This window comes from Hypanus sabinus, chromosome 31, assembly GCF_030144855.1.
Source record: "Hypanus sabinus isolate sHypSab1 chromosome 31, sHypSab1.hap1, whole genome shotgun sequence".
NCBI lineage: Eukaryota > Metazoa > Chordata > Chondrichthyes > Myliobatiformes > Dasyatidae > Hypanus > Hypanus sabinus.
In genome coordinates, this window is record NC_082736.1 from 19,843,563 (window position 1) to 19,868,148 (window position 24,586).

The 24,586-nt window shown below is 43.6% G+C and overlaps 3 non-coding genes across 3 annotated transcripts; 1 reads left to right on the forward strand and 2 right to left on the reverse strand.

The window, feature by feature from the left end:
- Positions 1–4,961: 4,961 nt before the first annotated feature.
- trnan-guu (transfer RNA asparagine (anticodon GUU)) lies at positions 4,962–5,035 on the reverse strand. Its single transcript has one exon. It is a non-coding gene; the product is annotated as a tRNA-Asn (tRNA).
- Positions 5,036–5,152: 117 nt separating this feature from the next.
- Positions 5,153–5,224, reverse strand: trnam-cau (transfer RNA methionine (anticodon CAU)). Its single transcript has one exon. It is a non-coding gene; the product is annotated as a tRNA-Met (tRNA).
- An 18,819-nt stretch (positions 5,225–24,043) lies between these two features.
- Positions 24,044–24,115, forward strand: trnad-guc (transfer RNA aspartic acid (anticodon GUC)). The gene has a single exon. It is a non-coding gene; the product is annotated as a tRNA-Asp (tRNA).
- Positions 24,116–24,586: the final 471 nt, after the last annotated feature.

Sequence of the window (24,586 nt, forward strand, 5' to 3'; positions counted from 1 at the left end):
ATGTTAGACGAGGGTAAGCCAGTGGATGTAGTGTACCTAGATTTAAAGAAGGCATTCGATAAGGTGCCACATAGGAGATTGGTGAGTAAAATCAGAGCTCATGGCATTGGGGGCAGGGTATCAACATGGATATAAAACTGGTTGGCAGATAGAAAGCAAAGGGTAGCAGTGACTGGGTGTTTCTCGGACTGGCTGGAGGTGACTAGTGGGGTACCACAGAGCTCTGTATTGGGACCAAAGCTCTTTACGATTTATGTCAAACATTTAGATGAGGGCATTGAAAACTATATCAGCAAGTTTGCTGACGATACTAAACTGGGTGGCAGTGTGACATGCGAAGAGGACGTTAGGAGAATACAGGGAGACTTGGATAGGCTGGGTGAGTGGGCAGATACTTGTCAGATGTCATTCAATGTGAATAAATGTGAAGTTATCATCTTTGGAAGCAGGAACAAGAGGGCAGAGTATTGTCTGAACTGTGTAGAGCAAGGTAAGGGAGAAATGCAAAGAGACCTAGGAGTCCTAGTTCACCAGTCAATCAAGGTGAATGAGCAAGTGCAACAGGCAGGGAAGAGGGCAAATGGAATGTTGGCTTTTATTACAAGGGGAATTGAGTACAAGAGCAAGGATGTCCTTTTGCATTTGTACAGGGCCCTGGTAAGACCACACCTGGAATATTGTGTACAGTTTTGGTCTCCAGGTTTAAGGAAGGACATTATGGCAATTGAGGAAGTGCAGAGAGATTGGAGAGATTGGGCTTGTACACGCTGGAATTGAGGAGATTGAGAGGGGATCTGATTGAAACGTTTAAGATAATTAAAGGATTTGATAGGATTGAGGCAGGAAATATGTTCAAGATGTTGGGAGAGTTCAGTACCAGTGGGCATGGATTGAGAATAAGAGGTCAGTTATTTAAAACAGAGTTGAGGAAAAACTTCTTCTTCCACACAGTTGTGGAGGTGTGGAATGCACTGCCTCGGAAGACGGTGGAGGCCAATTCTCTGGATGCTTTCAAGAAGGAGCTAAATAGATATCTGATGGATAGGGGAATCAAGAGATATGGGGACAAGGCAGGGACTGGGTATTGATAGTGAATGATCAGCCATGATCTCATAATGGCGGTGCAGACTCGAGGGGCAAATGGTCTACTTCTGCACCTATTTCTATTGTCTATTGTCGATTGTCTATTCTCTGTAGATAAAGATATTTGAAATTCTTTTTCAGATTCAGATTCAGATTCAGTTTATGCAATGCAGTTAAAAAATGAGAGAACGTTCCCCCAGAATGATATCACAAAAACATTTGACAAAACAGACCACACCAGAAAATCCACGTAACGTTTGGGAATCTCCAATCCAGAGTCCGGAGAAGCTGCTGCATATTAATATCGCGCTACCGTCTAGCACGTTCCCCGGAAAGGATCTCCAAAACCCACCAGAGAAAAACATGTCCAAAACCTAAAGCTACAAGACCTGCACAAAACCACATAATTACAATATATAGTTACAACGGTGCAAACAATAGCATAATTGATAAAAAAAACTGACTATGGGCACAGTAAAAATAGTCCAAGAGGTTAAAGGACTGTAAATTCAAAAGAAATCACCACAGTTTCCTCAAGTCCCCAGGGTCCCGACAGACTCGTCATCCCACTCATTCTTAGTTTTATCAGATGTACCTAGACGTATTTTCGTAATCAAATCAGAAGTAATTGCTATTAAACTCTTCTTAAGGGTTGAGCACAATCTATATTCCCTAAAGGGGATTTCAACTCTGGTTAAATTGCTGGAGGAAATCGGGGCTGATGAATGGTCTCGGCCTGAAATGTCGACTGAACTCTTTTCCATAGATGCGGCCTGGACTGTTGAGTGCCTACAGCATTTTGCGTGTTGCTACAGTAAATTTAATGGGATTGATAAATGAACGTTGTTCCGGGTCAAATTTAAACATTACTGTACCTTGAAGTGGAATTTCTTTTTTTTTTCAAAATATCCAGCCCTTCCTCTCGATCAGTTGAAATCATTCCCAGATTATGTTACTTTCTTCCGTTTTCCAGATCTAGATTAAACTTCATTCCAACCTTCCCCCGCACTCACCAGACTCTTCATTTCCGGTTCCTTTTCTAGACACTCGCCCCCCACCTGAACCTACATTATTTCCCAACATTCACACACATTCAAAACCAGCATTATCAACCGCCACAGACATCAACTCGAACCCTCTTCATGTGTTCTGCTTATGAATTAAGTCCAGGGGCGGATCCACGCAACCCGTGTTGTATTATCGTCACAGAATTCAAGCGTACATTTCTCCAGTGCACTTTCTAAGCGTCTGTTCGGAGGGTCCTGTGTTGCAGGAGGGGCTGCGTGTCTTTAAACCCGGCGGTAAACACGTCGGCATGGTATCGTACTCTCCGAAGTGTTTCACCTGTTCCTTTATCTGTCTTCTCCACACAGTCACCCAGACAAACTGAGAGAGTCGGCAGGAGTGCTGGGAAAGTGCGGGAGTTCATATCTCACAGCAACAGCCGCTGTTTCGGAGTGAAGGATTCAGTCACCGAGTGTAACGCCGAACAGCGTTGAGATACAGTCACGATGACGGATGACTGGAAAAAAAAAACACGCTGAACAGAACGTCCCTTGTTCTGGGGAAACTCTCCAGTTCCGCGCTATTTTCACACTAGATTATCCCATCTTCTCATACCGGTTTCATTTGAAGCAGGAAAATGGTTTTCCCGTCGGTAAGTTAAACCCTGGTCTCCTGCGTGACAGGCGGGGATTGAACTAACGAGGCATAAACAAGAGTGTGGAATCTCATACGGATGTCAGGGTTTAGGAGAGTTCATAAAGTCACTCTGATGTTTGTTCGTTGAGTGTAGAGCTGACGCTTTTTACTCATCGCCTCCTCACTGTGTGACTGGAGGGGTCTCAGCAATCATCAGCAATTCAGTCATTTACTGAGTTCAAGGACTGGCCAAAGGAAGGGTTCCTATTAGCATCCAACTGCGTGTTGTTTGAACGAATATTTATAATCAGCAGTCGTTTCCCACTTTCTGATACGTGAGGCAAAAAACCTTTTGCAGCCCTTCGAATCTGTGCTGTGTTTCCCCGGTCTGTCCCCAGGACATCTACTGGTTAGAATAGGAACTGTAAGGGAGAGAGGAATGATCCTTCAGAAAACAGCTCAGAAACTGATAATCGAGTTACAGAATCTTATAGCACAAGAGAACATTCAGTCGTGAGCATAGCTGCTTCCCAAGCAGTTGACCCGGGTTCTATTCCCGGCCATCGCAGTTTGTACACTTTTGAACGCAGAATTCACGGGCAATTTGCAGTAAATGAATTCACTCCAATGGATCGGATGGAGCCCTCATGTACGATGGTGGTGATCCCTCACGTAGGATGATCCAGGACCCCAAACTGAATGAAAAACACAACATTAGACCCGGGAAGACCGTTAGTTCCAAGGGCTCGGCTCGAGGAAACGCACACTTTCTGGTCAAGTCGAATAGGCAGAATCCTGATCAAAGACACAACGCGACCCGGATATTCTCTCGTTCCCCTCGTTCATCTGGCAGAAGGTACAAAAGCCCGAAAGCACAAATCACAGTCTCAGGGATAGTTTCAGTTCCACTGCTGTGCCTATTGAATGGTTTCCCGTAAGACAGGATGGACGTTTGACCTCACAATCCACCTCGGTATGAAGCTGCACCTTATTATTTACCTGCCCCGTGCTTCCCTGTCGCTTTACACTTTATTCTACATTTTGTTATTGCTTCACCTTATTCTCTCCCAATTCACTGTGTAATGGTCTGATCGCTATGAACAATGAGGATGAGAAAAGTTTCACTGTATTTCTGTATATGTGACTGAAACACGTAGAACAGATTCAATTCCCACTGAGCCCGTTGCGGCAGCAGTAGGGAGCGCCGGCCTCCGGACAGCGCAGAGTTTCCCAGCTGGTAATGAAACGCAGCAGAAAAAAAGAGCTGAGATCACAGTGGGGGAGCAGTGAGAGAGGGTTTCACTGAACTCTCTTCGATGGGAAGATTCACACTTCTTCAGAGTAGGCATCCCCTATTGACTTCAATGGATCTGTGCTGAGAGGCTGAACGGCTTTCAGTTACTCGGTACAGACATCATCGAGGATCTCACGAGGTCTGTACGTACCGGCTGCGTGGTGAAAAGGGCACAACAGCGTCTCTTTCACCTCAGACGGTTGAAGGAATTTAATATGGATCCCCAAATCCTAAAGACTTTCTATAGGGGACCATTCTGACTGAATGCATCACTGCCCGGGATGGGAACTGTAATTCCCTCAATCGTAGGAACTGCAAGGAGCGGTGTGGGCAGCCGAGCGTGTCTGTTGATGTGATCTTCACAGTATTCAGGACAATTACAGAGACAGGTTTGTTCATAGGACCTGAAGAATCCTTGGTGACCCGAGTCACCCCAATCTCAAACTGTTTCTGCTGCTGCCATCCGGGAAAGTGTACGGCAGCATAAAAGCCAGGACCAACAGGCTTCGGGACAGCATCTTCCACCAGGCCATCAGACCGATTAATTCACGCTAATACAATCGTATTTCTATGCTATATTGACTGTCCTGTTGTACATACTATTTATTACATATTGCTATAAGTTGTACATTGCACATTTAGACGGAGACGTAACGTAAAACGTTTACACTTCATATATGTGAAGGACGTAATTAATAAACTCCATTGAATTCAATTCCACGAAAGAGACTTCGCAGTGTAGCAGTCGAATCACAGACGGGAATATGTGCAGATGCTGGAAATCCAAGCAACATACACAAAATGCTAGAGGAACTCAGCATCCAGGCTGCTTCGTGCTCCTGAAAAAGAGTTTCGGCCTGAAAAATCGACCGTGTACTTTATTCCATAGATGCTGCTGCACATTTTCTCTTGAACGAGAGAAAGTAAACTACTGGATCACTAGCGTCCCTGGGTGGGCTCGAACCACCAGCCTTTCGGTTAACAACCGAACGCGCTGACCGATTGCTCCACAGAGACGACTATTTAAAAGAGTACGAATAAATGATAAATTCCAATTGAAATGCGATTTATTGTTATTGGTGCATAGTGTTTTATAAAACGAAGTTGAATACGTGCTGCCGCCAACAGAGAATATCGCAGAGGATGGTTTCGATCCATCGACCTCTGGGTTATGGGCCCAGCACGCTACCGCTGCGCCACTCTGCTACTGGATGTGTAGTCACTTGCTGAACTGTGAATGTTGCGCTTTGTTATGTGTATGCATGCATGTGTTTATGTCTGTGTCTGTACCTGTTCATGTCAAAGTCTGGGTCTGTACCTGTGTCTGTACATGACTGAGTCTGGTTCTGTGTCTGTATATGTCTGGATCCATTCCGACTTTTTCCCGTTTCATACTCACGTTCTTCACTTTCTGTTGGTGATTCCTTGTTTCTCCTCTTTCTCGTTTTCTCCACCTTCCCTACTCTCTGACTCACCCAGTTATTATCTCTCTGCCGTTTATGCTCTATCCGTCTTGCACCTCGTTCCCGATATTTCGCCACTGAAATGCGTTTTACATTATTTAATTGTCCAGGCGGACAATTCATCCCACTGGTCGGCTTGTTTTTTAAAATAAATAACGACGTTTTAACCCGAGGTGCCATTAACTTCCTAATCCTGTCCTGATGATTGAATGACTGTCAGAGTTCCTTCAGTGTTGAACTAACAGATCAACTAGTGAAGCGGAACTCGCGACATTAATGTACTGCAATTGCTGACATCAAGTGCAACAATTCCACCGCCCGGATTAACTGTTGCTGTCATGTTCAGACCATCACAGCCAGACCGGTTAGTGACAGATGGGGCGATGTGGAGGATCGCTGATGCTTCGCCCCTCCCTGCCACACGGGTTTTTTTTTCCATTCCAGCACCAAAGCTGTGTGACTGATACAGTAAAGGTCGGGTTTTAACTCTCCTGTGTAGGACGGTGTAAAGACAGACTGGCAGTTGCTTATCCCGTGGCCAGCTGAGTTACTCCAGCATTTTGTGAATGTTGCTCTGAATTTCGCCATCTGGGATTACCCGCCGATTTTTCAATTCACAGGTACCAAGCTGGATTTCGTTACATGCAAGCAAACGATTTCTCATTGAAATATATCCCGGTTGTCAAACGTACTGGAAATCCTCTTTCTGAGTCACCGAGCACAAAGAGCGAACATTGAAAGGTAGAAAACACAAGTCGAAGGGGATATCCAGCTTCTCCAGACAGCCCGCTATTCAATCCGATGCTGCCTTGATTTCTCGAACTTCCGGTAATGCCCCCTCCCCTTCACCATTCCTCATTTCCTTTTCCGTCTCTCACCTCATCTCCTCGCCTGCCCATTGTCTCCCTCTGGGGCTCCTTCTCCGTTTGGTTTCTTCCATGGCCTTCTGTCCTTTCCTATCAGACTCCCTCTTTTCTAGTCCTGTATCACTTTCGCTAAACACTTCACAATTGTTTGCTTCACCCCAGCCCCTCCCAGATTCACCTAGCACCTTGCTGCTCCCTTTCCTCCCTGCACCTTTTAATTCTACTTTTACTCATCTTTTTTTTTCTCCAGTCCTGCTGAAGAGTCTTGGCACGAAAACTCGATTGATCTCTTTTCCATAGATGCTGCCTGGCCTGCTGACTTCCTCTTGCATTCTGTGTGTGTTGATCCATGTCTTCCATCTCACTTACCAAACCAGTGAATCTGCTTCCTCGTAGCATCTCCCCAAATCTTTGATTAAGTATATATTCTGAGAAATGTTCTTATATTGCAAAAACTAAAGTTCGAATTGATTAATTGATTAAAAGCTATTAGCACATACCAAAACAAGCCACAGAAAATGTAAGTTAAAGACCCTTTCTGAGTAAAGAAATTGTTTTTTTTTTTCCCCTCCCAGAGGCAGACCCTTGATATGAGCTCTTTGTCTGGTCTTGGAATGAGTTCCCAAACATTAAATTGATATTATACCCGAGATTGACTGGTACAGAATGAACCCCACACCCTCACACTGTACCAGAGACTGACAGGTACAGGAGGAACCCCACCCTCACAGTGTACCAGAGACTGACAGGTACAGAATGAAACCTGCACTCCCATACTGTTCAGAGACTAATGTGTGCAAATGTTTTTGATTTTCCTATTTTGTGAACCGTACTCAAATTTACTGCTAAACCCTGCATCATGCCTCCTCGTTACCTGTTGAATAAATCCACCCATCACGTGACCGTGACCAGTCTCTGCCTTTCTAACATGGGATTAAGCTGTACCCGTGTCGTCTCAAAATGAAAGCGAACACTGTATTTGCCACCCAGCTGCATGCCAGCATTTGGGGAATCCTGTAGAAGGACACCCAGCTCCATTTGTACCTCTAATGTTTGCATTTTCTCTGTATTTAGAATATCAGTTACTTAGAAAATACATTGTTTGTAATATAATGCTTAGTAATGGAGTTTGACGTCATGTTAAACACTGAAATCAGGCCATTGGACTGTTACTCACTTCTGTTCCTGAAAAAAAGTGTGGAGATAATTGCAATTTTCCACTGTCCGGAAACAATTCTGTATCTAGTGATTCATGAAAAGTAGCAATTAATGCTTCCACCACCTGTTCAGCTACTCTTTCATAAGTTCATGTACCTCAGGACACGGACAGATACTAGACTCGATGGCCTGATGGCCTACTCCGGCTCCTATTTCTTACCACTTATTTCTATAATACTTTACACTTTGATTTATAATGCTTCGTTCTGGTGTGTGTGTGTGTGTGTGTGTGTGTGTGTGTGTGTGTGTGTGTGTGTGTGTGTGTGTGTGTGTGTGTGTGTGTGTGTGTGTGTGTGTGTGTGTGTGTGTGTGTGTGTGTGTGTGTGTGTGTGAGTGTGTGTGTGTGTGTGTGTGTGTGTGTGTGCGCGCGCGCGCGCACACGTTAGTAGGATGGGGTGTGCGGTGCTCAATGTCTTTATTGTATCTTCATTACACAAAACCGAGCCAGAGGTTTTTTTGTCTCCAGGCGACAATCCCACGATATTATATTTTAGAAGCTGTGTTAGATCAATATTTTGTATAGGGAGTCCCACTCCATGATTAGGCCCCCGTGAAACTCTGCCCGCCACCCTTTGTTTTCGTTATTTTATTCCAGAATCAGTGCCTGATGAACATTTGAATGCGGAGCCCCATCCCATTATTAGATCCCCATGAAACGTTGTCCACCGCCTTTGCTTTCTCATCTTTACAATCCCACGTTGGGATCTTCTAATCACTCTGCCTTATGAACCTGAAAGTTCTCCGCCTCACTCCCCGGTTACCATGTATACGGTTTATTTCAACCCAAGTGACAGGGGTTAGATTTGACTTATCAATATGATTGTCGCGTTGATTTTAAAGGTGTAATATATGTTATCGTTATGCGAATGTAACATATATTCACATATATGTTATCGTCCTTAAATTTTGATGAAACGTGGCAATAAAAAAACACCCCCAGTCTTTAGTGCAGCGCCAGTTCTCGTTCGTTTGAAGGACCTATTTATACCCATGAAAGGCAGCAGTTGGAGCAGACTGTTCGCGAATCCGCGATAAAGAAACTATTTCTGACATAGAATTGTTGATAACTGTGACAGGAAATATAGGAAATTAGCACGTTTCTGCCAAATAAGTCGCACCTCAAATTCACGCATGATTGGTTTTGTTATTAAAGCATTGGTAAAAATGGTTATATTTACCACATAGTAGGTTTCAATTTAGAAGGCAGAATGCCAACTAAGCGTCTTTGTGATTGTGCCCTACACACGGACTTCTGCAACAGACACTGACCTCTCCTCAGTCAGCTCCTCAGTTATCCTCTCTGCACCACCTCATTTTACTTCTGTCCGGGCCTAATTTCTGCCGTAAGGTCCATAAGCATAATCTGGCGGTTCGGCCCTTTGTCTGCTCCGCTATTCCATTATGTAGGACTTATTACAACCCCATTCTGCAGCCTCCCCCTCTGTACTTTGGCGTCTTAATCACGAAAAGGTGGGAAGCCACAGCTACGATTCTGAACCAGCCCTCACACTAACTCTGCTGAGCAAGTCCATTCATGGATCTAACTAGGGCTTCGTTTATCAGTCATCAGAAGGTACCACACGCTGTCTGAACGAAAAGGCATTAGTCACATTCATTGCACTGGCACAATGGAAATTGCAGGTTTACCAGCTCACTTTAACTGACATCAGGTGTTCATGTTCCAGGAATATTTCTCCAGCTATCACAGATATCACTGGAACAATCGACAATCCTGTGAATGAGAATAGAATTTTACCATTGTAAGAAAAATCAGACTGGCTTCACATAATTCGTTGACCCATATTCCGATATTAAAGGAAATTCTGAATACACTTCTTGCCAATGTAACTATCACATGAGCTCCTCTTAATTCGTTGGTCCGATACCCATTTAATTACACTAACTATGCTGACTTCACTAGAAAAGGAAAACTACTGGCATTCGCTCACTTGGCGCCACGAGTATAGACACATTTACCAGACATATAAGCTATGTATAACCTTGTTTGAACTCCCGTCAAAGCTTTCAATTCGATTTGCATTTTATCTACAGAACCGGCCATCCAACGTAAACAGATGTTTGACGCCACTCTTCATCTCCTCCCTGAATTTCGCCTGTGACAGAACGTAGATACACGTGTTGGTGCAGATACTGAGAGAATGCAACATGATCCCACACTGTTGCAGGATGTACCTCGGGGTATTCAAGTATTTATCTGTGTAAAAGTAATTCTGCATTTGCCAGTTAGAAGTAATTTCAATAAAGGGGATCCGCAACAATATAACATTGGCTGATAGAGCGAACAACAAAATCATCGACCTTCGCCGTTTCCCTCCCTCTGTATCCTTCTTATTCTCTCTGCTGATCCTGAGACCCCGGCGGGTTCGGTTTGACGCTATAATATGCCAGAGTGTTAAAGCATTAAACAACAGAATCAAGCCGATTGGCAATAAAGGTGTAGTGATGGTGTTAAACAACTGGTATGATTTCCATACCGGTAAATTAAGGTAATCCGCTTTCAAAAGGCATCGCCGAAAGTACAATGGAACACGCCTCGCACAACTCCCCAAACCCACAATTATTATCATCACAGTCGCTGTCCTTTCGGTGCAGTATCGCTCCAGCAGCTTCTGACTACAAACTGCAATACAACAATCGAACGTGAAAACCACCGTGAGCCGAACAGAACAGTCCATGGTTGCGACGCTCAGGACAAATATCACGGAGCAAATTGATGGAATGAACAAAGGACAGGCATAAAAATTAAATATTATTGATCTGATCGAGTACAACACCAATGATAGTGCAGATTAAATCAGCTGCTGCCACCAGATAACAGGAGATGTATTTGGAAAGACCGCATTTTCCTCGAGACAGGATCGAAATCGCCATTAAATTAACTGCAGGAATGCAGAGTTATTTTCAGGAGAATAAACACTGATCCGTTTCACTTGGGAGCCATGCGGAGAATAGCACTGAAGCGGATTGAGTGAACCTCATTTTCTGATCCTATGCCGGGACAGGCTGGTCTCAATTTGGATAGAGGAAATATGGTTCGCACGGGCTCCGTCACTGCCCTTCGATTGAAGGATAATGGCGGAACAAACCGATAGTTGTGCTGCAAATTTCCCGAAGTTGACAGCAGAGATACCAGTGGGCGGGTTATCGACAGACTCATTTAAAACGGACCCACCGTAGTCGCTGAGAACGCTGAAGGTTGTACTTATAGCGGGAATAAAATGGACACAGGGAGATTGCTTCTTCCCACACAACATATCTCAGTTCACGAAACTTAGAGCTAAAGGTATATTTCGATGCACAGCTGCAACAAACTGAAATCTTGAATATTAACATTAAAACCAGCCAAAGAAGGAGAAGGGGTAAATCGGAAGAGATCTGTGCGTTATTATGTAGTTTTAAAGGACATTTAGACAACTGGAAAAATAAGTTTCTTTTTTTTTGCTTTAAAATAGAAGAGAACGACTGTGAGTCGCCTAAAACCAGTGAGCTGGATGATAAAGGCGCACCGATGGAAAATATTTCTCTTTTGTTTATGTTAAGTTTTGAGTTTTTATGTTGATACCGAATCAGATTTGGAGCACATCATGCTGTTAATGCTTTGGAAAGTCGAGTGAAGTAAACACTGGAACAGTATCAATATTAACACACATTCAATTGCTAAAGTTGGATATAAGAAACGGTAGAAAAAGAAACAACGTATGCTTCGTCCTGAACAGGCTAAAAACACTGATCACGTGAGGCACCATCTGCCACAGATTTTTTATAGTCATTATGCCGTGCAACAGATACAGTATGAAGAACAACAGCCAGCTCCTATTTCTTACCAGGGATCCCAATCGCTGCCAGTACAGGATAGTACATACTGGCTATTTAGTAAATTGCTGCATATCCCATTTTTGGTGCGATGAAGTGATCTGTTCAAAATGGTCCAACTCCCGAAATCTACTGTTCATTGTTTTGTAAGTTCTTATACAGGAGAAGAAAGTGCATCATTCCACCTCGTTAGTCACATCAGTGGCAGTCTATTTCACAAAATCCTCAGGTAAATAATTCATATGAGTCGTGGAATGAAATTCATTCCCAGCAACAATAAAAAAACAATTGTTTATTGACCCTTTTAAAAACAATATTGTATATTCCTTGTCTGACGCAAAATTGGCAGGTTTCAAATGTCTTCATATTTTTACAGTGGGCACTATCCACCTCAAATAATTATCATTTGTAACAGTAGGCTGAACGCATTAAGATACTCATTTTTTTTAAAGGTATATTTAGTTTGGCTGTTAAAATCCATTATCTTTTTTCTGCGTGGGGAATGTTCACACCTGTTTGTTTCTAGTTTGACTTTGTTCCACAGTACTAGTCAATTCGGATGAGAAATTACTTCCTAAACGATTAAATTAGTTAAACGTATATTTCGAAGGACATCACCACACCCACGCTGATCTGTGGGTCATCTGTGATTACTGTAGACTGACTGATTCATGAAACTAGCTGTAACATATGGGCAGATTAAATATCTATATCTACTGGCATAAAATAAAACTGTTTAGCCCAAGAAAACGCGATTTTCCCACTAACAGAGCAACCCATCTCTGATCTCACCATTCACTTTGTGTGGAATTTCTTGCAAGTGGTTTATTTTCATGTATTACTCGCCGTGCTTTTTTGTTTCCTTACCTTTTCAAGATTTTACAAGGTTCAGAATACACAACATTTTTCATCAAGTCTGAAGGAAACAATGTCGAAAAGTCTTGATCTATCCATAGATGATGTTAGTTGCGATATTCGCCCTACTGGATTTAAGACACTTGTATTTAAGCCAGATTACATTGATAATTGTAAATGGAAAGCGACATAAAATGGCAGTAACTTATACTCGCGCTGTGTTTGTGTTTGGGAAATCTCATGCTTTCATAAAATCTCCATAAATCACAGCCAGGTCAGTCTGTTTCTTTCTAAGCAGCAATCCTACGTTATTTTATTGCAGAATTTGTGCCTGATAAACACATTTTGTGGGAATTCTCACGCCTTGTTCTATCACTATGAAACACTGCTCGGCTAGTCCTTCTTTCCAGGCGAAATATTCAATACTGAAATATTGGAATACTGAAATACTTGAAATATTCAAGTCAGTCAGGATCTGTATTTTGTCGGTTCCTTGTGGAAGATCCCATTCCTTTTTTTTTTCCAAACGCATCCACCTCCTTGCTGATTTTAAAATTTCATTTTGAAATTGTTTGTGGCAGACTACAACGCCAGCACAGGAACAAGGGGGATTATGGGCCAGTTGGCCAGTTATATATCGATGATTGGGGAAGTGTTCGAGTCCATCATTCAGGACTAGGTTTCGGGATACCTGGAGACTAATGATAACGTAAACCAAAGTCAGCAAGACTTCTGTGTAGGAAATTCTTGCCTGAAAAATCTATTAGAATTCTTAGAGGAAGTACGAAGCAGGGTGGACAAATGTGAAGCGTTGGATGTCATTAACTTCAATATTCAGATGGCATTTGATAAGGTGACACACATAAGGCTACTTAACAAGATAAAACGCTTTGGTATTACAGGACAAATACTGGTTGTCATGCAGGAGACAGCGTGTGGGAATAAAGGGGACCGTTTCTGGTTGGCTGCCAATGAATAATGGCGTTCCTCAGGGGTCAGGATTGGGACCGCTACTTTTCACGTTGATTGTGAATGATTTAAAAGTGGAGTTGATGGGGTTGTGGCAAAGTTTGCGAATGATACGAAGATAAATGGAGGAGTGGGTCCCGCAGAGGAGGCACTGCGATTGGAAGAATTGGAAAAAACTTGGCAGATGGAAAACAGTATTCGGAATTGTATGATATTGTATTTTGGTAAAAGGAGTAATAGTGCAGCCGAATACCTAAAAGGAAATAAAATTCAAACATCATTGAAGAGTGCCCAGAGGAGGTTTCTAGGTATGAATTCGGGGGTTAGCATATCAGGTGTGTTTGGCCACTCTGGGCCTGTACTCACTGGAATTTAGAAGAATGTGGTGACACTCATTGAGCCCAACCGAATCTTGAAAGGACTAGATAAGGTGGATATGGAGAAAATGTTTCCTCTAGTGGGGTTATCTTGACTGGGGGCACAGACTTAGAAGTGAGGGGCGAGCGTTTAGAACAAGGTTAAGGAGAATTATGTTTAGCCACCGCGCGGTGTATCTGTGACAGGCCAAATCCGTGGTTATATCGAAAACGGAAAATATGAGATTCCTGATTGGTCGGGGAATCAAGGGATTTGATGAGCGGGCTGGTGTATGGGGTTGAATGGGATCCCAGATGAGCCATGATGAAATGACGAAGCGAATTCGATCGGTTGATTGACCTAATTCTGCGCCTATGTCTTATGGTCTTACAATGCGACTAACTGTGGTTATGATGAGGGGCCTGGAAGTTCAACCTAAAATTGGACTGGTCTAATCAACATTTCAGTAATTCTCGAGTTATTTCCGAATGTTTGGATTAAAATGTCTCGATCTGATCAGTTAGTCTTGGCACTACAGGCTTAGATGTAGCTGGGAAGGATATCACAGTTTCTACCTGCCGTGCAAATAATCCTTATTACGTTGGAAAATGACATGGGTGTCAGGATATGACAGCAAATGATCTTTAGGGACCATTATGTTTCCTATCCGTATCAGCCATACATTCATATAGTACACAGGAAGCAGGTGAGAACACAGGGAGACAGCCCACTCGAACACTACCACTCTCCCTTCCGCAACGCTTACAAGGAGCTCCTTCGCCCAGAACCCACCCCATTTGGATAATCGAACACTCCTCTATTTCCTGGTGCCAAAGTACAGGCAGAAGCTGAAACACGAGACGGCCATAGTTAGAAGGGCCCACTGCTGGTCCGAGCAATTGGCCTCCATGCGGCAGGAATGCTTCGATGACGTCAACTACAATGTGTTTCCTGATGAGGACATCTCCGAGTTCACGGAAGGGGTCCGGAAGCGCATCGAGGATGTTGTTCCCCAGAAACCAGTCAGGCTCTTCCCAAATCAGAAACTCTTGATCAACAGTTCCGTGCAAGAAGCATTTACCGCGTCAGATAGAGCTTACATTGCCGGTAAACAACAGGAGCTCAGGAAAAGCAGCTTTGATCTGAGCAAAGACATCAACGCAGCAAAATAACGCACAGAGACACGATTCAGATTCAAATTCCCACCATATGTGATGCCTGTGTGAGAAAACTACAGCTCTTGTTGAATACTACAGTTGAACCTTCAGTGCCATAATTCCCTCTGGGCTCGACGAGAAGCTCAGAGACCTCAGCCACCGATGTATTTGAACTTTTGCAGCTGGATCCTGGACTTCCTGTCAGATGGCCGCTAGGTTGTAAGAGTGGGCTCACTCACCTCTGTCCCTCAGACTCTCAACATAGATGCCCCTCAGGGCTGTGTACTAAGCTGCCTCCTTTACTTTCTATATACTCATGGGTGTATCGCCACCCAGAAACCAATGTGCTAATTAAATTTGCTGCCAACACTACACTGATCGGCCTAATCTCAAATAATAATGAGGCAGCCGCGAGTTATACCAAGGGATGGAAAGTGTGTTCTTTGGAAAGTTATAATGTTGAAATTGGGAGCTTGAATATAGGATTCGCTGATGATGAACTGCACCTCAGCCATCCATAAATTTGATAATCAAGGAGAACCTTGCAGTCCCATGAACTGATACGGATCGATATTTGTGAGGATCTGTTCTTACTGAGTTGCAACAGTTCTGACTATTGACTGGACACGAGTTGTGGAGAAGGCAAATGAGACAATCCATCAATAGGCTAAGCATACGAATGTTATTAAGGCATGCTGATAAAGTAAATGAAATGTTGAGCGTCTTAGACTCGTGGATTGAGTTTTGTAGTTGCGGATGAGTGGGTGATGATACTATCGTATGCTGCGGGAATATCAATTTTATATTCGATGTGTATCACCTCAGACAGCTGAAGGCTGCAGTTGTGCAAAAGGAACAGGCTGTCGGTCGCTTGGCTTGGTCAGCGCTTTAAAGAAAACATTATGATAATTCAGGTAATCATTTGAAACCATTTCGAAAAAAAAAGAGTTTATTTAATTGAATACAATATGCAGGAGGATTTTGTCTGTTGGTGTCTGCATCTGTTCCACGTAATTCAGGGCGGTTGCTCATTTGAGAACAAAGAGCCATAAGTTGCCGATTGTCACTTATTGGGAAGAAGACAGTTAATAAATGTTGGTCTGGGACAGAGCCGATGAAAAGGTGTTAACATTTAAACACATGACCTACAGCCAATGAAATTCGAAAAGATTATGCGAATCGGACATATTAGCAAAAACTTTTACAATACTGGCGGCGGTAACCATGCAAACGATGAATTAGCGCGGATAGGACGTGCCCCACGGACAGGAGATTCGAATCAGGATCACAAGAAACATCCAGTCAGCAGCAGAAGCTGCTCTTTAACTGGTATTACTTTTCTGTGCTTTGAATTTTCACGAATGGACAGAAAAATTTCTTGGTTGTGCACACAGTTACTGCTTTTGTAAGTTCATATGTTCTTCCGTTCAGGCAATAAAGGTATTTGTCGGTAAATACAGATTTTCCTCATGTTCCACTGATCATTACTACAAGGGATTATTTTTGTAACATCACTTTGGAAAACTGAGCTACAAATAGGCTTGTTGTATGAGGCGGACATTGATGTCAGAGATTTGTTCAGTGATTTCACAGTTTACACCATTTGGATTCATCATCAACAGGAACAGGGAGGAATGGAGATGAAATGTTGAACAGTTAATCTGAAAACTAAATCGTCAAGCATTCGTTACAAGCATAGCACCATCGAGAAAATGAAGCCCATCACTGACGCATCATCAAATGTGCATTTACCTTGCCACAGTTTTAAAGGATCTGCAGGATTTATCTGCGGCACATCTACTACAAGGACAATGTGTGTATGTACACGGAATTTTCAGCACCGGACGGTTCCCGTGCCAGTGTCATTCCGTCCTTAGATGGAAGTATATCATTCGAGCTCCGTTGTTCTTCGTTCTAAGTCTTTCCATCCATCGCGGAAAAAAGCAGCTAACCATTACATTTCCATGGATCAGATGAGATCGGTGATAAATGCCACCCAGGTAGCAACGCGCAAATCCGAAATAAAGCAGCAAATAAAACCAAAGGGTCACAAGGAGACCCTTCGGCAGGACCAATTCGTCGACCGTTCTTTTTTCCATAGATGCTGCCCGGCCTATTGAGTTTCCCCGGAATTTTTTGTGTGTTGCTTCGCTATATACAGTAGCGTTCTAGGTCGGAATCTGAATCTTGAGAAAAACTAGGAACTTCACAATCAAAGCTGTTTCGGTGAAATTTCCAGTTGACTTTCGATACGCATGCATTTCCTATTACACGTCCGCAAATCAGAACTCTTGTTTTATATCTGTTTTAATGTCGCTTCAATATCGTCAATAGCGTGTAAACCGTCTGGCATTCCCCGCTGACATATGTTTACAAGTTTCAATTTTAAAGCTGTGGTTCTATTTCCAGAACACTTTATGCTCAAAGGAAATGTCTCCGTGACCATTATGACTGTTCTCTTCAACATTTTCAGCTCCAATGGCGGGTCAAATGTCGATGACACGGGCAATCAGCAGCTCACTGGTCCGTTATAAACTTCGAATTCCCCGCAGTAAACTGCTGAAGAGTTTTAGATTCAACTGTTCTCCCGCTGGGACTCTGTCTCGCATAGTACAGATCCCGGACGAACTGTATCCTGGCACAAATATTCCAAGGCCGCAATTTTAACATAAAATCCGGGGGATGGGACGATTCTCTGAGGTCCAGCGGAGTTATCAAGTCAAACGGATCAGTTTTGGCGTGGTCGAAATTGTTTCCATGTCTTTCCGGTTGATTTAACAGCGATTGTCACCCTGTTTCGGAGAACGCGTGGTCTGAAATGGATCAATGTTACCTGGTGAAAAAAGGCAAAAACTGATCTCATGGGACTTATCTTCGTTGCTATTGTGTAGCAGATAAATTACATCTACAATTATTCAAACTCTTGCTCATTATCCGATTTATGTTCTGAAATGTGGCCCAATGATTGCAATTATTGATATTTCCGTTCAGCTGACCGCGGATTTCACTTTCGATCGCCATATCGCAAGTTGTTGTCAAAGGCTGCGGGATCGATACTACACCAGAAGAACAAACACTGTGGTTATAGTGACCGGGACTGCCGTGAGCTCCGCGAAGAAAGGTCCGTTTTACTTTGCCCTGGAACCTGTCGTCAAACTTGAAAACGTACTGCGGGGCTGTTTTCCCAGGGACGATAAATTCCTTTATCAGCGTGTAAAGAACACGAGTGACCAGATAGTATCTTCACTGTCTCCGCCTCTTTATTTCTGCTGTTCAATGCGTTGGCAGTCAGATAGATCATCGCGGCAAATCATGTCTGAATGAGGACGTCGGAGCAAAAGTGGAAATCAGAAGGACAAAGGGGTGGTGAGCCCGAATTTTGTTGTTCGCTGTATCAGTTAATTCCCCTGTTATTCGGGATGACCTGTTTAGTGTATTCTATGATCTGGCTTGTGGTCAATTATTCTACGCAGACAGGTATTTGAATGTCCTGACATAGATCCTGCAGCAGTTCGCGTATATGTTTTCAGTAATGAGTATATGAAGCAACACGTGCATCAATGGACTAACGCAGAGTGCTGTGAAAAGAGCTGAAGAATGAATTATCTGTGTGTTTGCATCAAGTTGCCTGATGTGTAGATCCAATCTCCCTACCTGTCCATCGGCTTCCACTGACAATCTTCCCCCAACCCTTTCTTCAATGGCCTTCTGTCCTCTTCAAATTCCTCCTTTTCAGCATTTTATCTCTTTAACAATAGTCTTCCCAGTTATTTACTTCAACCCCCCCCCCCAGCTTTCACCTTTCACCGTGTACATCCTCCTCCCCTTCTCCATTTCTCCTTACTTCTAAACTAATTTTTACTGTCCTAGTGAAGGGTATAGGCTGAAACGTCGACCATTTCCTCGTTTCCATGGATGCTGCCTGGCCTGCTGAGTTCCTCCAGCAATGTGTGTATTACTTTTATTTCCAGTATCTGGAGACTCTTTTGTTTGTGATTTGGTCCTGACCACGGTGAGCCCCTGTCTCCCACCACGTCTTTACTCCTGTCAACCACGTACACAGGGGCAGTTTCCCGCGGCAATTGTGCTGTCCCTGACTTCACACATCTTACAATCGAAGCACGGGACTGCCCCATCTACTGCCTCCATTACCAACTCTTAAGTTAGTTAAATTAATTGGTTTTGGAAATTTGATCCTTCACAATATTCCACGTGAGAATTTAAACTGGAGGTGCCAGTGTTTATATTTCTTTTTATGAGTTCGACTTGCGAGCTCGATATCAACCCGGCAGGGATGGAGAGCGCTCTCGGGAGTGGACTGTCACTGGATGAACTCGCGAACCTCCGGACTCGAGCCCGGCGCTGATCTCACTGCCCCTGCAGCTGACTAAAATGTTGTTAAAGAAACTCACCCTGCCTTACCTCACTGGAAGCAAGCTCGTCCTCAGCCCCTACTCGCCGAAGCCGCCGAAGCCTCTACAAATAGAAACCTTCAGAAACCTGATCCAATGTAACTTCGGGTGTAGATAAGTACAGGAACGGTGGGGTTATGGAGGGCTAAGGTCCAGATGCGGGCCGATGGGACCAAGTAGAACAATAGTTCGGTGAGTCCGTCAGTACAACTGACAGACCGGACTTCACGCTGAAAGATCATTGGCTACTAATATAACAGAGGATGTAAACAGTATTTTCCACATATGCAGAAATTTAAAAACAAAGGCAAGAGTGGACGTTCGTCACTGGAAATAGGAGGTCGCGATAAGTGAAAAAGAAATAGCGGAGAAGGTTAATAAGTACTTATCTTTTATTTTGAGGGTACCGACAACATACCAGAAATTCGAGAGGGTCAGAGACGGAAGGGAGGGTAGTTGCCATTTCTAAGAAGAAGTTGATTGGGAAACTGGAAGACCAGAAAGGAGATGTCGCCTGGAGCAGATAAGACTTCACCGCCGGATTGAACAAGTTGAACAAGCTAGGTCTCTATTCATTGGAGCGTAGAAGGTTGAGGGGGGATTTGATCGAGGTATTTAAATTTTGAGAGGGATAGATAGAGTTGAAGTGAATAGGCTGTTTCCATTGAGAGTAGCGGAGATTCAAACGAGAGGACAAGATTTGAGAGTTAGGGGGCAGAAGTTTAAGGGAAACACGAGGGGGTATTTCTTTACTCAGAGAGTGATAGCTGTGTGGAATTAGTTTCCTGTAGAAGTAGTAGAGGCCAGTTCAGTTGTGTCATTTAAGGTAAAAATGGATAGGTATATGGACAGGAAAGGAGTGGAGGGTTATGGGCTGTGTGCGGGTAGGTGGGACTAGGTGAGATTAAGAGTTCGGCACGGTCTAGGAGGGCCGAGATGGCCTGTCTCTGTGCTGTGATTGTTATATGGTTATATGGTTATATGGACTACACAGCCGGATTGTGGAAGAGGCAGCTGATGAGATTCTGGGGCGTTAGAAATGATCTTTCAAGAATCCCTGCTTTCTGGAATGGTTCAGAAGACTAGAAAATTGCAAATGTCATGATGCCCTTCTAGACGGCAGGAAAACAAAAGTCATGACGTTACAGACAGACGAGCGTGGCTGTTGCGGTTGGGAAGATGGTGGCGTCAAATATTAAGGTTGAGTTTTCTGGGTGTTTTGGGGCAGCTGTTAAAATATGAAAGACAAAATTGGTTTCCTTAATGGGACATCTTTCCTGACATATCTGTACGAATTATTTGAGGGAATACAGACATAATAGAGAAAGTAGAGTCACGGGATGTCGTTTACTTGGATTTTCAGAAGACATTATTCAAGTTCCACTGATAAGGCTGCTAAACAAAATTAGAGCTCACGGTATTACAGGAAAGATACAAGCATCCACAATATATTGGCGACTGGTGGGAGGCAAAGGCTGGGAATAAATATGGCGTTTTCAGTCGCTTGCCGATAACTATTTGTGTTCTGGAGAGCGCTTTGTCTTGTACGTTATACATCGATGTTCTGGATGACGAAATTGATGGACTTGCATATGATAGAAAATGAGGTGGAAGGCCTCGTAAAGCAGGAAGTTCGTAGAAGTACTTGGACAGATTTGGAGAATAAACAGATAGGTGGCAGATGGAATACGGAGTACGGTAGTGCAGAGTCATACTCTTTGGTAAAAGACACAAAACTGTAGACTATTTTGCAAGCGAGGAGCAAATTCATAAATCAGTAACTAAATGGACTGGGAAATTCTACTGCAGGGCTCCATCAATGTTAAATTGCAGATTGAGTCGTTGAGTAAGGAAGTCAAATGCAGTTTTAGCCTTCATTCCGCCACGACTAGCATCTAAAGGGACAGATATAATGATGGTGTATCGTAAAACATTGATCAGAATTATTTGGAGGATTGTAGACAAGCTTGGGCCCAATTTCTAATCAAAGGTGCGATGGCATTGTGTGGGCTCATTGAGGTTCATTAGAATGATCCGGGAATGAAACGGCTTAACTAAGAGAAGTATTTGTAGACTCTGAGCCTACACTCGTGAGAATTTAGAACAATGAGGGAGGATCTCATTGAAAACCATCGAATAATAAAGATCAGGTGGATGTGGAGAGGATGTCTGTCCGGTTTCTCTGACACCGACGCTGATGTCCAGCTCAATTGACCCGGGACACAGTGATGAGATCCCGTGAAAAATGTACTTCTGCCTCCCTAGCTGAGTGGTCGCATTTGCAATGGCGACTGATTAGGGCGGTAGACCAGAAGTTCATTGACGTTTCACTAATCATTTTCCACTGCGGTTTAAGAGGATCCATTCAGAGTCACTTGTGTCCACGTAATTAGAAATCCCTTTATTCCTTCTACCAAACTGTTAATTGTCTCGCCGTCTCCTGATAAAGCTATGGAATAAATAAAAGAAAACTGTTTATTTTATTGTGCTTCAAATCTCCTGTTCTGAACTCGGGGTGTTCATTGCAAATCCTGTTGGTTGAGTGACTCTGGTCAACCTTGGCATCTGCCGTCAACACGGACTGAACTGCTTTCCCATTGAGCCGTACATGTTCAGAATTGTCTCCTAATCTTGGGGCTCCGTGAGTGTGTGAAGAAATGAGATTATACCGGAGAGTATCGGCTCACAATTCTTAAGGTCACCTCAGCGGACAAAACTAGTGACCCTTTTCCGCGTCCACTCCGTCTCTAACGGAATCCTTCTTTAGGCAGGGGCCCCTACCAGCAGGCAGAAGAACGTGGTTGTTTGGACCTCCCTTTCTCAGAGGCAATAGAGGCGAAATCTATTGACGAGAGAGGATTCAACGAATCAAGGCACATTTGTTATCAAATAAGGTATAAATTATACACCCTGCTCATAGGCAGCCACAAGGCAAGAAACTCGAATCAACCAATTTTCAAAAGACCAAAAGCCAATGTACCGAGAAAGAGAGAGAACGAAACACACATCGAGCAAACCAGAAGAAAGCTCACAGCATCCCGAATCAGACTGGATAACAGATTAAGTAATGCATAATACGTTCATTGCTGACATATCGGGAACGAGGTTTCCGAATGGGTGGAAGCACAGACAGCAAAGAGATAATAATAGGATGGGGCAGGGGTGAGGAAACACTGAAAAGAATACAGAGAGACACGGGCATAGAGATAGGCGCGATAAACATCAACAAAGAGCAGTTATTAAGAGAAAGCATATGATGTCAGCAAAGAACGGATAAATAAAAATGAAGGAAAAGAATGAGAAGCGTCCACAATGGAGCAGCGCGACACCACCTTCAGCCAATAGCAGAGTGGGCACAACGGGAGCGTGTTGGGTCAAAAGTCATCATTTCGGTGTAAAACATCTATGACTTGTCTGATTTACCGCGGATTCGCGAATCGAAACGTCTGCACACTCTGCAAGCGAACTGGAGTACTGAATGCAGGGGATATTCATAAAAATTTTGCCTGAGATGGCGAGTTCCGGTATAAACCGAGACTGGTTAGAGTGCGGTTGTATCCATGGAGTGCTGGAGGTGACAGAGATCGATGAAGGTCATATCAAATTAGCGGGGCCTTATAGGAATACGAGTAAACTGTCCTGACGAGTGTAAACCTAGGCAGCATTAGATAAGGAACTTCATGAAGATGGTGTTCGGAAACTGGAACCCATGCCTGACTGGCAGGTGCAAGCAGGTGCACTAACAACATTAGAGAATTGTCTGGGCAAGCACCTCGACAATCACGGCACAGAAGGATATTTCTCATAAGTGAATTGTTCTTTTTTTTCTCTGGAGAGCTTGGTTCCCAAATGTCAGCATGGACGTGATGGGTCGAAAGGCCTGTTTAAGGGTGGTACGATGCTGTGATTTTATCTTACATTTGTTCATCACAATAAAGGGTATAATTTAATCGTATAATGGACAGAGGATGTCGATAGGGATCCCATAGGTGATAAATAGACAGAGGGATTGGTGAGGGGACTGGCACACTCAGGGTGAACACATCATCCGACATGTTTTGATTTGTTCTAGTTTGTTGCGGGAGTCTGTGTTAGATAACAGCAGGAAGCGGAACTGGTCGGGTCATCGAGAAAATGTGAAAGATGGGAGATCCATCCTTGTTCGACTGGCCAGCCCAGGATGAATAATAATTTTGCACTCAATTATGGATTTAAACAATTTCTTGACTTCGTACACGAGTTTGCAGGGTTAGAAAACTCGACCGATAGAAGTCTGCACAGTTCGGGTTCTAATAATTGTTTACTTCTGATAGTTTCGATGATAGATGAAAACTCTGCTAACTGCGATCGTCGGGTGTCACACCTGCGTCAGTTGTCTGGAGGACAGCTGTGTTCACCATTATATCACCATTGTTCCTTCATTCTGCAGGAGGTTTGGGTCCTGAACTATCTCCAGTGGTGCATGACTGTGGCTCGACCTGCTGTCTGAATCCGGTTGGTCACTCTGATTCCCCACCCTGGTGCAATTCCTGTTATACCCAGTTAAGGTGTCCATCTTCCGACAGATCGGAGATACAAAACACACAGTAATTCGCTCCGAATCGAACTGAATTGAGAATGATCCCTTCAAAATTAGAAGAGTTCCACATCGCTTCTTGCCTGTCGCATTATAAAGCCAGAATATATAAATGATCTGTTGAACAACACGGCGTTAGGTTCGAATGAAAGTTCTTTTCGCTAAACTTTGAAAACAATCGGTGTCTGAATAGCTGGAGGAAACTGAAACACTTCTGTTGGAAGGACACGAAGAAACTGACTGAGGTATTGCAGTGATCAAACATCAAGGTAATTCTGTTCACTCACTTGCGCTGTTTCATGATGAACCAACAGCGGTTCCTCGTTAGTATAGTGGTTAGTATCCCCGCCTGTCACGCGGGAGACCGGGCTTCAATTCCCCGACGGGGAGACGCTGATTTTACAGTTCTTCTTCAATAGGAATATTGTCTAATAAAACACAAATAAAATTGAACAAGTAATTTTGCATTGAAGTGATCAGTTCATGGACCATGATAAGGTGGAATAACTCTTGTTACTCTGAGTGCAGAACCGTAATGTCTCCCAGTAAGAAAGAAACGTTGTGCTGAGACTGTTTCTTCGAATCTCCCGGGGAGAGTAGGTATCCCGCACCGATCGTTGTCACGCTCAACGACTGAGTCCATCACCCCGACCAATTCAAACCGTGGCTTTTGTTTTCAGCTACTCTCATTGCCTCACCACGTTAGCAAAACAACTGACCAGCATTAACTGTCACCCTACAACTTCTCACTTGTATGCTCATCTTGTTTTGGTACGCATTGTGACTCCAGGCCCCTGCTGTGCAAAGGGAAATCAGACTTTACAAAGAACTTTCTTGCCGAGGTTGACTGCACACTATCTG